This window comes from Rhinatrema bivittatum, chromosome 5, assembly GCF_901001135.1.
Source record: "Rhinatrema bivittatum chromosome 5, aRhiBiv1.1, whole genome shotgun sequence".
Classification (NCBI taxonomy): Eukaryota; Metazoa; Chordata; class Amphibia; order Gymnophiona; family Rhinatrematidae; genus Rhinatrema; species Rhinatrema bivittatum.
The window spans coordinates 8,925,223-8,942,900 of NC_042619.1; the positions used below are offsets into that span (position 1 = coordinate 8,925,223).

Consider the following 17,678-nt stretch of genomic DNA (forward strand, 5'->3'; position numbering starts at 1 on the left):
ACCAATGCATCCGCTAACTATAGGACAGGTCTATGGGCCAACCCGACTCAGCTCCTCCCAGTTACTCTCCTTGAGTGCTCCTAACTTATCCGGATAACAGCAGTTAGGGAGATAAGCGCCCAGATCTTCATTTAGCAGTATAACTTCTGAGTTACTGGCTAAATGCTTCTTCATATGCTCCTGGAAGTGTATTAAGCCGGTGCAATAAAAAGGTATTGCCTTGTATATGTTTTGCTTTTATTTATTATCTCTTCTTTCTGTGCCTTCATGTGGACTAGCCCGGCTACTTCATCCCAACTAGGGCTCTTCGGCGCCGACCTCGGCGTTTCTTGAATTCTTTTGCCTCCACTTAATGTTGTGGGGGCCTTCATTTACCCATTGGAGCAGGAGTAAGGAAGAGGGAGGAGAAGAGTTGGTGGCAGGAGCCTGCGGCACTATCTCTATCCCCCGGGGCCCTCCTCCTCCTCCTCCTCCGCCTGGGGCTCTGAGTTCCAGTCCTGCCACCCTGCTTCTCTCCCCTTCACTTAGCGGCCCAGGCTGCTGGGCTTCACTTTCCTCCTGCGGCCCCGCCTGCTCCTCGGCCACAAGGAAGTGACCCGTTTGCCACCTCCAGCAGGCGCCTCCTCATGCCCCCCCCCCTCTGAGCTGGGGTTGTTTCTTTGCAGGTGGCTTAGAGGCCGAGCAACCGGGAATGAGGCCTGGGAGCTGGGACTCCTCTCTGAGAGCTGGAGGAGCCACTCCGTGCCTCGGTCACTGTGCCTGGGAAGAAACAGCTCCTAATGTTACTCCTGTGATTTGAGAGTGAATCATCTGAAGGAGGAAGTCACCCTCCGCCTAACTTTCATTAATTATGATTTCCTTTAAGGGAGAAGTGAGGCTACTGCTCAGACACCACGTGCACCAAAGCTTTTCTGCCATGGTGGAGGGGGGGGAGAGAAAAGGCAGCGAGGGCAAGGAGAGCCCCATGGGGATGGGGGGGATGGAGATACAAGGGATTGTGAGGGGAGGGAGGTACAAGAGACAGTGAGGGGAGAGAAAGCCCCATGGGGATAGGGGAAGGGATGGGGGCGGTATAAAAGATGGGGAGGGGAGAGAGGTACACGGGATAGTGAGGGCAGGGAGTGCCCTATGGAGAAGGGGTGGGATTATATAAGAGAAGAGATAGTGAAGGGAGGCAGAGATAGGGGCAGGAAGATCCCCATGGGGATGGGAAGGAGGAGGAGGAGAGGTGAAATGGATGAGGAGGAGAGCTGAAAAGTATTGGGAAAGCGATGAGGGCACCACGTAGATGAGAGAGGTGAGGAGGTACTTGACAGCTAGAGAGTGGGGAAGTGGGGAGGGAGGGTCCCATGGGGATGGAGGAGAGAAGGTGTAAGCAATAGTGAAGGGAGGGGTGTCCTAAGGGGATGGAAAAGAGGGAAGTGTGAAGAATAATGGGAACAGAGCGTCCCGTGGGGTTGGGGGGTGGATGTGTAGGGACAGGGAGGGAGGGAGCGGGAGTGTCCTGGGGGGAGGTGTCAGGGAGAGTGAGGGGGAGGGAGTGTCCTGAGGGGAGGGGGGAGCGGGAGGTGTCAGGGAGAGTGAGGGGGCGGGAGTGTCCTGGGGGGAGGGGGGTGGATGTATAGGGACAGGGAGGGGGGAGGGGGAGCGGGAGTGTCCTGGGGGGAGCGGGAGTGTCCTGGGGGGAGCGGGAGGTGTCAGGGAGAGTGAGGGGGCGGGAGTGTCCCGTGGGGAGGGGGGTGGATGTATAGGGACAGGGAGGGGGGAGGGGGAGCGGGAGTGTCCTGGGGGGAGCGGGAGGTGTCAGGGAGAGTGAGGGGGCGGGAGTGTCCCGTGGGGAGGGGGGTGGATGTATAGGGACAGGGAGGAGGGAGGGAGCGGAAGTGTCCTGTGGGGAGGGGGGAGCGGGAGTGTCCTGGGGGGAGGGGGGAAGCGGGAGGTGTCAGGGACAGTGAGGGGGCGGGAGTGTCCCGTGGGGTTGGGGGGGTGGATATGTAGGGACAGGGAGGAGGGAGGGAGCGGGAGTGTCCTGTGGGGAGGGGGGAGCGGGGAGTGTCCTGGGGGGAGGGGGGAGCGGGAGGTGTCAGGGAGGAGGGAGGGAGCGGGAGTGTCCTGTGGGGAGGGGGGAGCGGGAGTGTCCTGGGGGGAGGGGGAAGCGGGAGGTGTCAGGGAGAGTGAGGGGGCGGGAGTGTCCCGTGGGGTTGGGGGGGTGGATATGTAGGGAGGAGGGAGGGAGCGGGAGTGTCCTGTGGGGAGGGGGGAGCCGGAGGTGTCAGGGAGAGTGGAGAGGAGGAGTCTCCCTTGAGTTGGGGGGGAGGGTGGTAAAAGGGATGCTGAGGGCCGGGCAGGGTTAATTGAGAGCGCGAGCAGTGAGTTTGCCCTGGGGAGAGTTTCGAGATCCCGAGGGAGGGAAGGGTGTCCAGATGAGGAGCCAGGACTGCCCTGGGGGAGGAGAGCAGGAGCCGGATCCCTGCTTCCTGGACTCCTAGGTGCAGGCGCCTCTGGCTCCTCAATCATTAGAGCCGCTGAAAGGGGGAAGAGGATGAAGGGAGGGAGAGGAGTCTGAGGGAGAGAGAGAGAGAGGAGGAGGAGCAGCTGCTGACCCGGTTCCGGTTCTGGACGTCGGAGAGGTGCAGTATCAGGTTAATCGCATTTACTGCTGTTCCTATCAATGGCTCTGCCTGCGGGGAGGGATTGCAAGTTGTTACAGCTCCTTCGGTGTGGGGACAGCTGATTGTGGGAGATAAACCTGCGCCCAGACAGACAGACACGCGCGTGGGGCAGTGGGAGGAGTCCCGTGGGCATGGGGGGTGGGGGGTGGAAGGTGTGAGGAATAGTGCAGGCGGGGAGTGTCCCCTGGGCATGGGGGAGTGGGAGGTGTCTCGTGGGCGTGGGGGGGGGGGGTGGGAGGTGTGAGGAATAGGGCAGGCAGGGAGTGTCCCCTGGGGATGGGGGAGTGGGAGGTGTCTCGTGGGCATGGGGGGGTGGGAGGTGTGAGGAATAGGGCAGGCAGGGAGTGTCCCCTGGGCATGGGGGGAGTGGGAGGTGTCTCGTGGGCGTGGGGGGGGGTGGGAGGTGTGAGGAATAGGGCAGGCAGGGAGTGTCCCCTGGGGGTGGGGGAGTGGGAGGTGTGAGGAATAGGGCAGGCAGGGAGTGTCCCCTGGGGGTGGGGGAGTGGGAGGTGTGAGGAATAGCGCAGGTGGGGAGTGTCCCGTGGGGATGGGGGAGTGGGAGGTGTCTCGTGGGCATGGGGGGGTGGGGGGTGTGAGGAATAGGGCACGCAGGGAGTGTCCCCTGGGGATGGGGGAGTGGGAGGTGGGAGGAATAGGGCAGGCAGGGAGTGTCCCCTGGGGATGGGGGAGTGGGAGGTGTGAGGAATAGCGCAGGTGGGGAGTGTCCCGTGGGGATGGGGGAGTGGGAGGTGTCTCGTGGGCATGGGGGGGTGGGAGGTGTGAGGAATAGGGCAGGCAGGGAGTGTCCCCTGGGGATGGGGGAGTGGGAGGTGTGAGGAATAGGGCAGGCAGGGAGTGTCCCCTGGGGATGGGGGAGTGGGAGGTGGGAGGAATAGGGCAGGCAGGGAGTGTCCCGTGGGGATGGGGGAGTGGGAAGTGGGAGGAATAGCGCAGGCAGGGAGTGTCCCGTGGGGATGGGGGAGTGGGAGGTGTGAGGAATAGGGCAGGCAGGGAGTGTCCCCTGGGGATGGGGGAGTGGGAGGTGTGAGGAATAGGGCAGGCAGGGAGTGTCCCCTGGGGATGGGGGAGTGGGAGGTGGGAGGAATAGGGCAGGCAGGGAGTGTCCCCTGGGGATGGGGGAGTGGGAGGTGTGAGGAATAGGGCAGGCAGGGAGTGTCCCCTGGGGATGGGGGAGTGGGAGGTGGGAGGAATAGGGCAGGCAGGGAGTGTCCCCTGGGGATGGGGGAGTGGGAGGTGGGAGGAATAGGGCAGGCAGGGAGTGTCCCCTGGGGATGGGGGAGTGGGAAGTGTGAGGAATAGGGCAGGCAGGGAGTGTCCCCTGGGGATGGGGGAGTGGGAAGTGTGAGGAATAGCGCAGGCAGGGAATGTCCCCTGGGGATGGGGGAGTGGGAAGTGTGAGGAATAGCGCAGGCAGGGAATGTCCAGTGGGGATGGGGGAGTGGGAGGTGGGAGGAATAGTGCAGGCAGGGAGTGTCCCGTGGGGATGGGTGAGTGGGAAGTGTGAGGAATAGCGCAGGCAGGGAGTGTCCCCTGGGGATGGGGGAGTGGGAGGTGTGAGGAATAGTGCAGGCAGGGAGTGTCCCGTGGGGATGGAGGAGTGGGAGGTGTGAGGAATAGGGCAGACGGGGAGTGTCCCGTGGGGAAGGGGGAGTGGGAGGTGTGAGGAATAGCGCAGGCAGGGAGTGTCCCGTGGGGATGGAGGAGTGGGAGGTGTGAGGAATAGGGCAGACGGGGAGTGTCCCGTGGGGATGGAGGAGTGGGAGGTGTGAGGAATAGGGCAGACGGGGAGTGTCCCGTGGGCATGGGGGAGTGGGAGGTGTCTCGTGGGCATGAGGGGGTGGGAGGTGTGAGGAATAGGGCAGGCAGGGAGTGTCCCGTGGGCATGGGGGAGTGGGAGGTGTGAGGAATAGTGCAGGCAGGGAGTGTCCCGTGGGGATGGGGGAGTGGGAGGTGTGAGGAATAGGGCAGGCAGGGAGTGTCCCGTGGGCATGGGGGAGTGGGAGGTGTGAGGAATAGGGCAGGCAGGGAGTGTCCCGTGGGCATGGGGGAGTGGGAGGTGTGAGGAATAGTGCAGGCAGGGAGTGTCCCGTGGGGATGGGGGAGTGGGAGTTGTGAGGAATAGTGCAGGCAGGGAGTGTCTCGTGGGCATGGGGGAGTGGGAGGTGGGAGGAATAGGGCAGGCAGGGAGTGTCCCGTGGGGATGGGGGAGTGGGAGGTGGGAGGAATAGTGCAGGCAGGGAGTGTCACGTGGGCATGGGGGAGTGGAAGGTGTCTCGTGGGCATGGGGGAGTGGGAGGTGTGAGGAATAGGGCAGGCAGGGAGTGTCTCGTGGGGATGGGGGAGTGGGAGGTGGGAGGAATAGTGCACGCAGGGAGTGTCACGTGGGCATGGGGGGAGTGGGAGGTGTGAGGAATAGGGCAGGCAGGGAGTGTCCCGTGGGGATGGGGAAGTGGGAGGTGTGAGGAATAGCGCAGGTGGGGAGTGTCCCGTGGGGATGGGGGAGTGGGAGGTGTGAGGCATAGCGCAGGCAGGGAGTGTCCCGTGGGGATGGAGGAGTGGGAGGTGTGAGGAATAGGGCAGACGGGGAGTGTCCCGTGGGGATGGAGGAGTGGGAGGTGTGAGGAATAGGGCAGACGGGGAGTGTCCCGTGGGCATGGGGGAGTGGGAGGTGTCTCGTGGGCATGAGGGGGTGGGAGGTGTGAGGAATAGGGCAGGCAGGGAGTGTCCCGTGGGCATGGGGGAGTGGGAGGTGTGAGGAATAGTGCAGGCAGGGAGTGTCCCGTGGGGATGGGGGAGTGGGAGGTGTGAGGAATAGGGCAGGCAGGGAGTGTCCCGTGGGCATGGGGGAGTGGGAGGTGTGAGGAATAGGGCAGGGGCAGGGAGTGTCCCGTGGGCATGGGGGAGTGGGAGGTGTGAGGAATAGTGCAGGCAGGGAGTGTCCCCGTGGGGATGGGGGAGTGGGAGGTGTGAGGAATAGTGCAGGCAGGGAGTGTCTCGTGGGCATGGGGGAGTGGGAGGTGGGAGGAATAGGGCAGGCAGGGAGTGTCCCGTGGGGATGGGGGAGTGGGGAGGTGGGAGGAATAGTGCAGGCAGGGAGTGTCACGTGGGCATGGGGGAGTGGAAGGTGTCTCGTGGGCATGGGGGAGTGGGAGGTGTGAGGAATAGGGCAGGCAGGGAGTGTCTCGTGGGGATGGGGGAGTGGGAGGTGGGAGGAATAGTGCACGCAGGGAGTGTCACGTGGGCATGGGGGAGTGGGAGGTGTGAGGAATAGGGCAGGCAGGGAGTGTCCCGTGGGGATGGGGAAGTGGGAGGTGTGAGGAATAGCGCAGGTGGGGAGTGTCCCGTGGGGATGGGGGAGTGGGAGGTGTGAGGCATAGCGCAGGCAGGGAGTGTCCCGTGGGGATGGGGGAGTGGGAGGTGTGAGGAATAGTGCAGGCGGGGAGTGTCCCTTGGGGATGGGGGAGTGGGAGGTGTGAGGAATAGCGCAGGCGGGGAGTGTCCCGTGGGGATGGGAGAGTGGGAAGTGTGAGGAATAGCGCAGGCGGGGAGTGTCCCGTGGGGATGGGGGAGTGGGAGGTGGGAGGAATAGTGCAGACGGGGAGTGTCCCGTGGGGATGGGAGAGTGGGAAGTGTGAGGAATAGTGCAGACGGGGAGTGTCCCGTGGGGATGGGAGAGTGGGAGGTGGGAGGAATAGTGCAGACGGGGAGTGTCCCGTGGGGATGGGAGAGTGGGAAGTGTGAGGAATAGTGCAGACGGGGAGTGTCCCGTGGGGATGGGGGAGTGGGAGGTGGGAGGAATAGTGCAGACGGGGAGTGTCCCGTGGGGATGGGAGAGTGGGAAGTGTGAGGAATAGTGCAGACGGGGAGTGTCCCTTGGGGATGGGGGAGTGGGAGGTGGGAGGAATAGTGCAGACGGGGAGTGTCCCGTGGGGATGGGAGAGTGGGAAGTGTGAGGAATAGCGCAGGCGGGGAGTGTCCCGTGGGGATGGGAGAGTGGGAGATGGGAGGAATAGTGCAGACGGGGAGTGTCCCGTGGGGATGGGAGAGTGGGAAGTGTGAGGAATAGCGCAGGCGGGGAGTGTCCCGTGGGGATGGGGGAGTGGGAAGTGTGAGGAATAGCGCAGGCGGGGAGTGTCCCGTGGGGATGGGAGAGTGGGAAGTGTGAGGAATAGTGCAGACGGGGAGTGTCCCATGGGGATGGGGGAGTAGGAGGTGTGAGGAATAGGGCAGACGGGGAGTGTCCCATGGGGATGGGGGAGTGGGAAGTTATTTATTTTATTTATTTATTTAACTTCTTTTACTATACCGACACTCAGACCAGGTCTTATCGTACCGGTTTACATTAGAACAAGGGGAAAACCAATTAACGTATAGGTGGAAATGAGAAGTTACATTAAAACAGGGAGAGTAAAAACATGGATGTCCGAAGATAGGACAGAATTAAGTAATCAAACAATAAGTTTGATTACTTAATTTGTGAGGAATAGCACAGGCAGGGAGTGTCCCGTGGGGATGGGGGAGTGGGAGGTGTGAGGAATAGTGCAGACGGGGAGTGTCCCGTGGGGATGGGAGAGTGGGAAGTGTGAGGAATAGCGCAGGCGGGGAGTGTCCCGTGGGGATGGGGGAGTGGGAGGTGTGAGGAATAGCGCAGGCGGGGAGTGTCCCCTGGGGATGGGGGAGTGGGAGGTGTCATGGACAATGAGAGCAAGGGATGTCCCATGGGGAAGGGAAAGTGAAGCTTCAGGCAATCATTCCCTCATCACAAACTGCCCAAGCACAGACCAACTACTGCACGGGCAACGGCAATTGGGTAAGACACAGACACACATACACACACCAGCAGTGCAAGCTTCCCCTACACACACTTCAGACACACTCACCCGCAGTGCAAGCTTCCCCTAGACACACATACAGACACAGACACACACAAGCAGCAATGCAAGCTTCCCGTACACACACTTACAGACACTCTTGGCTTTGTGCTCTCAATCCCTCTGACAGTCTTGTCTGCTGTTTTCCCAATAACCCCACAGAGGACGTGTGCAGCAAACAGCAAGGACAGTTTTACACGGTGAATGTATAGATGTGTGTGTGTCTCTCTGAGAATATATGAAAAATTCAGTATGTGTCCCTGATCAATTGTACAGCCAGAATTCTACTATCACTGGGTTGTGTCTTATATAGAAACATAGAAATGACGGCAGAAAAAGACCAATCGGCCCATCCAGTCTGCCCAACAAGCTACGCACTGTATCCATTTTTTTCCCCTTTTTCTCTGTCCCACCTGTTGCTATTGGCTTCCAGTACCCTCCAGCCCTAATTCCCCTCCACCCCACCACCAATGTAGAGAGCAGCGCCGCCGTATCTGCATCCAAGTGACATCCAGCTCAATTAGGGGTAGCAACTGCTGTAACAAGCAGGCCACACCCTTACCCACCCCTGTTTTGTTTTGTTTTTTTTATTTTTTTTTAATTTTTTTGGAGATAGCAGCCCTCCATCCTTCCGCTCCGTGAAGGCGGAACACCAACTACTGGCCACTGGCATCCCGCTCTGTGAATGCCTCTGTGGCTACTGCCGCTCCGTGCAGTGTTTTGCTGCCTCCTCTTTATTCACGCCCTCTAGACTTGATGGATCCACAGTGTTTATCCCACGCCCCTTTGAAGTTGTTCACAGTTTTAGACTTCACCACTTCCTCCGGAAGGCCATTCCAGGCATCCACCACCCTTTCCGTGAAGAAATACTTCCTGACATTAGTTCTTAGTCTTCCTCCTTGGAGCCTCAGTTCGTGACCTCTGGTTCTGCTGATTTTTTTCTGACGGAAAAGGTTTGTCGTTGTCTTTGGATCATTAAAGTTTTTCAAGTATCTGAAAGTCTGAATCATATCACCCCTGCTCCTCCTTTCCTCCAGGGAGTACATATTTAGATTCTTCAATCTCTCCTCGTACGTCATCCGATGAAGATCCTCCACCTTCCTGGTCGCCCTTCTCTGTACCGCTTCAATCTTGTCTCTGTCTCTTTGTAGATACGGTCTCCAGAAATGAACACAGTACTCCAGGTGAGGCCTCACCAAGGACCTGTACAAGGGGATAATCACTTCCCTTTTCTTACTCGATATTCCTCTCTCTATGCAGCCCAGCATTCTTCTGGCTTTTGCTATCGCCTTGTCGCATTGTTTCGCCGACTTCAGATCATTAGACACTATCACCCCAAGGTCTCTCTCCTGCTCCGTGCAGATCAGCCTTTCCCCCCCCCCCCCAATCGAATACAGTTCATTCGGATTTCCACTCCCCATATGCATGACTCTGCACTTCTTGGCATTGAATGTCAGCTGCCATATCTTCGACCACTCTTCCAGTTTCCTTAAATCCCGTCTCATTCTCTCCACTCCTTCCGGTGTGTCCACTTTGTTGCAGATCTTAGTGTCATCCGCAAAAAGACAAACCTTACCTTCTATCCCGTCTGCAATGTCGCTCACAAAGATATTGAACAGGACCGGTCCCAACACCGATCCTTGCGGTACACCACTTAAAACCGCTCTCTCTTCAGAGAGAGCTCCATTTACCATCACACATTGTCTTCTGTCCGTCAACCAGTTTGCAATCCAGGTCACCACCTCGGCACTCACTCCTAAGCTTCTCATTTTATTCACCAGTCTCCTGTGCGGAACCATATCAAAAGCTTTGCTGAAATCCAAGTAGATGACATCGAGCGCTCTTCCTCGATCCAATTCCTTGGTTACCCAGTCAAAAAAGTCAATCAGATTTGTCTGACAGGACCTTCCTCTGGTGAATCCATGCTGCCTCTGGTCCAGCAATTCTCCGGACTGTAGATAGTTCACTATTCTCTCTTTCAACAGTGACTCCATTACTTTTCCCACCACCGAAGTGAGGCTAACCAGTCTGTAGTTACCAGCCTCCTCTCTGTTCCCACTCTTGTGAAGCGGGATCACCACCGCTCTTCTCCAATCATTCGGCACCACTCCCGTTTCTAGGGATCTATTGAACAGATCTATTATAGGGATCTATTGAACAAAGACCAATCGACCCATCCAGTCTGCCCAGCAAGCTCCCACACTTATTTTCCCATCCTTAGCTGTTTCACTGACCACCAAGTTCAGGGCCCTTGTTGGTAACTGTTTGATTCAAATTTCCTGCCACCTCCTGCCATTGATGCAGAGAGTAATGTTGGAGTTGCATCAAAGGTGAAACATAAGGCTTAATGGTTAAGGGTAGTAACCGCCACATCAAGCAATTTACCCCGATGCTTGTTTACCCAGACTGCACAAATCAATGCCTTGTTGGTTGTTGTCTGAATGTAAATCCTCTTTTCCACATTTCCCCCTGCCGTTGATGTAGAGAGTAATGTTGGAGTTGCATCAAAGGTGAGCATAAGGCTTAATGGTTAAGGGTAGTAACCGCCGCATCAAGCAAGTTACCCCGATGCTTGTTTACCCAGACTGCACAAATCAATGCCTTGTTGGTTGTTGTCTGAATGTAAATCCTCTTTTCCACATTTCCCCCTGCCGTTGATGTAGAGAGTAATGTTGGAGTTGCATCAAAGGTGAGCATAAGGCTTAATGGTTAAGGGTAGTAACCGCCGCATCAAGCAAGTTACCCCGATGCTTGTTTACCCAGGCTGCACAGATCAGTGCCTTGTTGGATGTTGTCTGAATGTAAATCCTTTTTTCCACGCGAAGGTAAATTCCACCTCCCTGTAACCATTCTCCAACAAGAATTATGCTTACTTAATTTATTTTCCTAGGTTGTACACTCAATGCTTTGTTTAGACCAGATGTACTGTTATGGGTCAGGTTCTGCTTGAACTGTACATTCATTCTTTCAGTTTAGCACAATTTGAACTTAATTTCTAGAGCTTAGAGTGGATCTATAGGTACGTGGACACTCCCTCTGAAATTACCTGGGGGTCTCTAGGTACATGGACACTCCCTCTGATACCCAGGAAGAGAGGAGGTGCGGGGCAGATAGGATACAGAGCTTCAGATACCCTGGAGGAGAGGAGGTGCGGGGCAGATAGGATACAGAGCTTCAGATACCCTGGAAGAGAGGGGGTGTGGGGGAGATAGGATACAGAGCTTCAGATACCCTGGAAGAGAGGAGGTGCGGGGGAGATAGGATACAGAGCTTCAGATACCCTGGAAGAGAGGGGGTGCGGGGGAGATAGGATACAGAGCTTCAGATACCCTGGAAGAGAGGAGGTGCAGGGGGGAGATAGGATACAGAGCTTCAGATACCCTGGAGGAGAGGAGGTGCGGGGGAGATAGGATACAGAGCTTCAGATACCCTGGAGGAGAGGAGGTGCGGGGGAGATAGGATACAGAGCTTCAGATACCCTGGAAGAGAGGAGGTGCGGGGGAGATAGGATACAGAGCTTCAGATACCCTGGAAGAGAGGAGGTGCGGGGGAGATAGGATACAGAGCTTCAGATACCCTGGAAGAGAGGAGGTGCGGGGGGAGATAGGATACAGAGCTTCAGATACCCTGGAAGAGAGGAGGTGCGGGGGAGATAGGATACAGAGCTTCAGATACCCTGGAAGAGAGGAGGTGCGGGGGGAGATAGGATACAGAGCTTCAGATACCCTGGAAGAGAGGAGGTGCGGGGGAGATAGGATACAGAGCTTCAGATACCCTGGAAGAGAGGAGGTGCGGGGGAGATAGGATACAGAGCTTCAGATACCCTGGAAGAGAGGAGGTGCGGGGGAGATAGGATACAGAGCTTCAGATACCCTGGAAGAGAGGAGATGCAGGGGGGATAGGATACAGAGCTTCAGATACCCTGGAAGAGAGGAGGTGCGGGGGGGATAGGATACAGAGCTTCAGATACCCTGGAAGAGAGGAGGTGCGGGGGAGATAGGATACAGAGCTTCAGATACCCTGGAAGAGAGGAGGTGCGGGGGACATAGGATACAGACCTTCAGATACCCTGGAGGAGAGGAGGTGCGGGGGAGATAGGATACAGAGCTTCAGATACCCTGGAAGAGAGGAGGCGCGGGGGAGATAGGATACAGAGCTTCAGATACCCTGGAAGAGAGGAGGTCCAGGGGGAGATAGGATACAGAGCTTCAGATACCCTGGAAGAGAGGATGTGCGGGGCAGATAGGATACAGAGCTTCAGATACCTGGAAGAGAGGAGGTGCAGGGGGAGATAGGATACAGACCTTCAGATACCCTGGAGGAGAGGATGTGCGGGGCAGATAGGATACAGAGCTTCGGATACCCTGGAAGAGAGGATGTGCGGGGCAGATAGGATACAGAGCTTCAGATACCCTGGAAGAGAGGATGTGCGGGGCAGATAGGATACAGAGCTTCAGATACCTGGAAGAGAGGAGGTGCAGGGGGAGATAGGATACAGACCTTCAGATACCCTGGAGGAGAGGAGGTGCAGGGGAGATAGGATACAGGGCTTCAGATACCCTGGAAGAGAGGAGGTGCGGGGGAGATAGGATACAGAGCTTCAGATACCCTGGAAGAGAGGAGGTGCGGGGGAGATAGGATACAGAGCTTCAGATACCCTGGAAGGTTTAATGATGCACAATCAACAATAAACCTTTTCCGTTGGAAAGAAAATCAGTAGAACTAGGGGTCACCTAATGAAACTCAGAGAGAAAGACTCAGAACCAACATCAGGAAATATTTCTTCATGGAGAGGGTGGTGGATGCCTGGAACGTCCTTCCGGAGGAGGTGGTGAAGACAAAAACAGTGAAAGTATTCAAAGGGGCATGGGATAAACACTGTGGATGCCTAAAGGTTAGAGGATGGGAATGAGGAAAAGAGTGCATGGGGGTAACTTGCAGGTGTGGTGGTTACTGCCCTTAACCAATAAGCCTTCATACTGCTGATGCAACTCCATCATTGCTCTCTGCTTCAACGGCAGGGGAGGAAAAGGGGAATTAGATTCAGACAGCACCCAACAAGGGCCCTGACTTTGATAGTCTGGGAACCTAATAATTGTAAAGGTGGCTTGTACGGCCAGCAGTTACTACCATAAGCTTGCAGGGCACACTGGATGGACCGTTTGGTCCTTTTATGCCGTCATTTTTATGTTTCTATGGATAAGTTCCTAGAGGAGAAGTCCATAAATTGCTATTAATCAATAAGGAATAGTAGCTTGAGATTTATTTAATGTTTGGGTACTTGCCAGGAACTTGTGACCTGAATTGGCCACTGTTGGAAACAGGATGCTGGGCTTGATGGACCCTTGGTCTGACCCAGTGTGGCATTTTTTTATGTTCTTATGTGGGTTTGGATAAAAGAGAAGCCGGCATTACAGAGGGAACCCTTAGCAGAGATACACAGGCACCCAGGGATCTATATACACACAGGCATTCCCTCTGGGGATACCCAGGGATCTATATACACACAGGCATTCCCTCTGGAGATACCCAGGGATATACATACACACAGACATTCCCTCTGGAGATACCCAGGGATCTATATACACACAGACATTCCCTCTGGAGATTCCCAGGGATCTATATACACACAGACATTTCTTCTGGAGATACCCAGGGATCTATATACACACAGGCATTCCCTCTGGAGATTCCCAGGGATCTATATACACACAGGCATTCCCTCTGGAGATTCCTAGGGATCTATATACACACAGACATTCCCTCTGGAGATACCCAGGGGTCTATATACACACAGACATTCCCTCTGGAGATACCCAGGGATCTATATACACACAGACATTCCCTCTGGAGATTCCCAGGGATCTATATACACACAGACATTCCCTCTGGAGATTCCCAGGGATCTATATACACACAGACATTCCCTCTGGAGATTCCCAGGGATCTATATACACACAGACATTCCCTCTGGAGATACCCAGGGATCTACATACACACAGACATTCCCTCTGGAGATTCGCAGGGATCTACATACACACAGATATTCCCTCTGGAGATACCCAGGGATCTATATACACACTGACATTTCCTCTGGAGATACCCAGGGATCTATATACACACAGACATTCCCTCTGGAGATACCCAGGGATCTACATACACACAGACATTCCCTCTGGAGATACCCAGGGATCTATATACACACAGACATTCCCTCTGGAGATTCCCAGGGATCTATATACACACAGACATTTCTTCTGGAGATACCCAGGGATCTATATACACACAGACATTCCCTCTGGAGATTCCCAGGGATCTATATACACACAGGCATTCCCTCTGGAGATTCCTAGGGATCTATATACACACAGACTTTCCCTCTGGAGATACCCAGGGGTCTATATACACACAGACATTCCCTCTGGAGATTCCCAGGGATCTATATACACACAGACATTCCCTCTGGAGATTCCCAGGGATCTATATACACACAGACATTCCCTCTGGAGATACCCAGGGATCTACATACACACAGACATTCCCTCTGGAGATTCGCAGGGATCTACATACACACAGATATTCCCTCTGGAGATACCCAGGGATCTATATACACACTGACATTTCCTCTGGAGATACCCAGGGATCTATATACACACAGACATTCCCTCTGGAGATACCCAGGGATCTACATACACACAGGCATTCCTCTGGAGATACCCAGGGATCTATATACTCACTGACATTCCCTCTGGAGATACCCAGGGATCTATATACACACAGACATTCCCTCTGGAGATACCCAGGGATCTATATACTCACTGACATTCCCTCTGGAGATACCCAGGGATCTATATACACACAGGCATTCCCTCTGGAGATACCCAGGGATCTGCATACACACTGACATTCCCTCTGGAGATATCCAGGGATCTATATACACACAGGCATTCCCTCTGGAGATTCCCAGGGATCTATATACACACAGGCATTCCTCTGGAGATTCCCAGGGATCTAGAGATATACAGACATTCCCTCTGGACATACCCAGGGATCTATAGTATACATGTATTCCCTTTGGAGATTCCCTGGGATCTATATACACACAGACATTCCCTCTGGAGATTCCCAGGGATCTATAGGTACACAGGTATTCCCTCTGGAGATTCCCAGGCATCTATATACACACAGACATTCCCTCTGGAGATACCTAGGGATCTATATACACACAGACATTCCCTCTGGACATACCCAGGGATCTATAGATATACAGACATTCCCTCTAGATATACCCAGGGATCTATAGGTATACATGTATTCCCTTTGGAGATTCCCAGGGATCTATATACACACAGACATTCCGTCTGGACATACCCAGGGATCTATAGATATACAGGCATTCCCTCTGGAGATACCCAGAGATCTATATATGCACAGACATTCCCTCTGGAGGGACCCAGGGATCTATATACACACAGACATTCCCTGTGGACATACCCAGGGATCTATAGATATACAGGCATTCCCTCTGGAGATACCCAGAGATCTATATATGTACAGACATTCCCTCTGGAGATACCCAGAGATCTATAGGTATACAGGTATTCCCTCTGGAGATTCCCAGGGATCTATATACACACAGACATTCCCTCTGAAATTACCCAGGGATCCATAGATGCATGGACATTCCCTCTGAAATTAACTGGGGATCTATAGTTGCATGGACATCCCATATGAATTTACCTGGCGATCTATAGGCACACTGACATTCACTCTGAAATTACATGAAGATCTATAGGTGCACGGCCATTCCCTCTGAATTTACCCGGGATCTATAAGCGCATGTACATTCCCTCCAAAATTACCCAGGGATCTATAGGCACACAGACATTCCCTCTGGAGATACCTGGGTATCTATAGGTGCAGAGACCTTCCCTCTGAAATTACCCAGGGTTGCATAGGTGCACAGACGTTCACTCTGGAGATACCCAGGGATCTATAGGTGCACAGATATTCCCTCTGAAATTATCTGGGATTCCATAGGTGCACAGACGTTCACTCTGGTGATATCCAGGGATCTATAGGTGCACAGATATTCCCTCTGAAATTATCCGGGATTCCATAGGTGCACATACGTTCACTCTGGTGATATCCAGGGATCTATAGGTGCACAGATATTCCCTCTGAAATTATCCGGGATTCCATAGGTGCACAGACATTCTCTCTGGTGATACCTGTGGATTTTATGTACACAGATATTCCCTGCAGTTATTATTTCATCACTATTTCTTTATATTTTTCTAGTTAGAAGTTTTGTAATTTGGAGGGTCTTCCTGAGCCTGGGGATTGGGATACTTGTCCCTTCTATAGCTCTCCCTCAGAACTGCCGGCTGGCTGATACCTTGGAAACTCGTGACCGGACTGATCTCTGAGCTGCAATGAGGTTTTCCCTGACACAGGGCTAGCAGCTCTTGTAAAACAAGGTACAGGGCTGATGCGCTATGAATTTTGTCCCTGTTCCTTTTCTGGAGAGGGGAACACCTGCTTTCTTGACTGACTCAGCCTGGCCTGCAAGACTTGGACCACTAACCTCTCCTAGGTGACTCACACTACCTGTGTGACGTTTGCACCAGCAGAGAGAGTGCAGGGCGGGCTCTGCAGCTGCCTGAAAGCTTTCCAAGTGCATGAAGGAATTTTTTTACTTCTGATTGTCTGTGGGAAAATTGGATTCTTATCACATCTCTAGACGTCTGATGCCACCCACCGCTGGGGTCAATAATGCATGCAAACATAGCATCTCCTTCAAAGTGGAAAAAAGGGGAAAAAAAGCATCTAAACCAACACCAGGCAGAAACTGGTAACGGACTGTACGGTAAATCACGGCTCAGGAAATATTAAATGTTCAAAGACAAAACGTAACCCGGAGGGACAGGAACCGAGCAGAGCACGTTGGTCAGCGAAAGGTACCAGGATGCAGCGCTCTGCTCGGAGGAGAGAGCAGACCTTCGCCTGGTGCACCAAGCGCATTCCTCCTTCCGAGCCTTGCCTCGTGGTCTTGGGGGGCAGCTGACCTTCTCCAGAGCCAGGACGAAGGTGCTAAAGGAGGACCAGTGTCCTGGATGTGGCGCAGCCCAAAATAAGTCAGCGAGGGGAGAAATACAGCCAGAACTGCAGCAGCAATACGCAATTTGACAATAGGCAAAAGGGGCCGCAGTCTGGTACAGAAAACATGAAAAGCAGAAGGGACAGGAGGGTGAGGGGTGGGGAAATCAGAACGCCATAAGGGTAGAGCCAAGACTGGATCAGCCTCTTCCACATGACATTCGGTCACAACCTGAGCCACTGGGAACTGAGATTGCGAGAGCTGCTTGCACAGTCTGGGAATAGAAAGAGAGGAGGATGTCCAGGATGGCCCAGTGCTTACAGTAGCAGCCGGGGAGCCAGAAAGCCAGGGGGGAAATCCTACTTTCCCACTGACCATGTCTGAGACCTTGATCGAATCACTTCCCCCTCCATCGCCGTACATACATACTTAGAGGTACGCGTGCAAAACAGTGGCGTTGCCATGGCCCACCCGCTTGGGGCTCAGGCCCACCCAATCAGGGCCATCCAACACCAGAAGAGGCCTGAAGAATGGCCGCTGCAGAAGCCCATCCCTACAGTGACGAAGAAGAGGGCCTGGTGCAGCAAGGCTGCTGTAGATCCCATTGACGTGGTGGTGAAAGAGAAGCCCTTTGTATGTGTGCATCTGAGTATAGGACCCCAAGTGTGTGTGTGTGTGTATGAGAATGGGACCCTGAGTGTGTGTGTGTGTGTGTGAGAGAGAATGGGAGCCTGGGGGTATGTGCGAATGAGAATGGGAGCTGGCTGTGTGTATGTGAAAATGGGAGCCTAAGGGTGTATGTGTGAGAGAATTGGACCCTGAGTGTGTGTGTTTATGTGTGAGAGAATGGGACCCTGAGTGTGTGTGTGTGTGTATGTGTATGAGTGAGAGAATGGGACCCTGATTGTGTGTGTGTGTATGTGTGAGAGAATGGGAGTCTAGCAGTTTATGTGAATGAGAATGGGAGCCTGGGTGTGTGCATGTGTGTATGTGATAATGGGAGCTTAAGGGTGT

General features: G+C 54.4%; 1 protein-coding gene across 1 annotated transcript in view; it reads left to right on the forward strand.

The window, feature by feature from the left end:
• Positions 1 to 2,330: 2,330 nt before the first annotated feature.
• Positions 2,331 to 17,678, forward strand: part of LOC115091768 (protein sel-1 homolog 3-like) — a gene marked incomplete in the record, with an annotated part of 137,261 nt that continues 121,913 nt past the window's right edge. The window contains 1 exon segment of the mRNA XM_029601966.1: positions 2,331 to 2,642.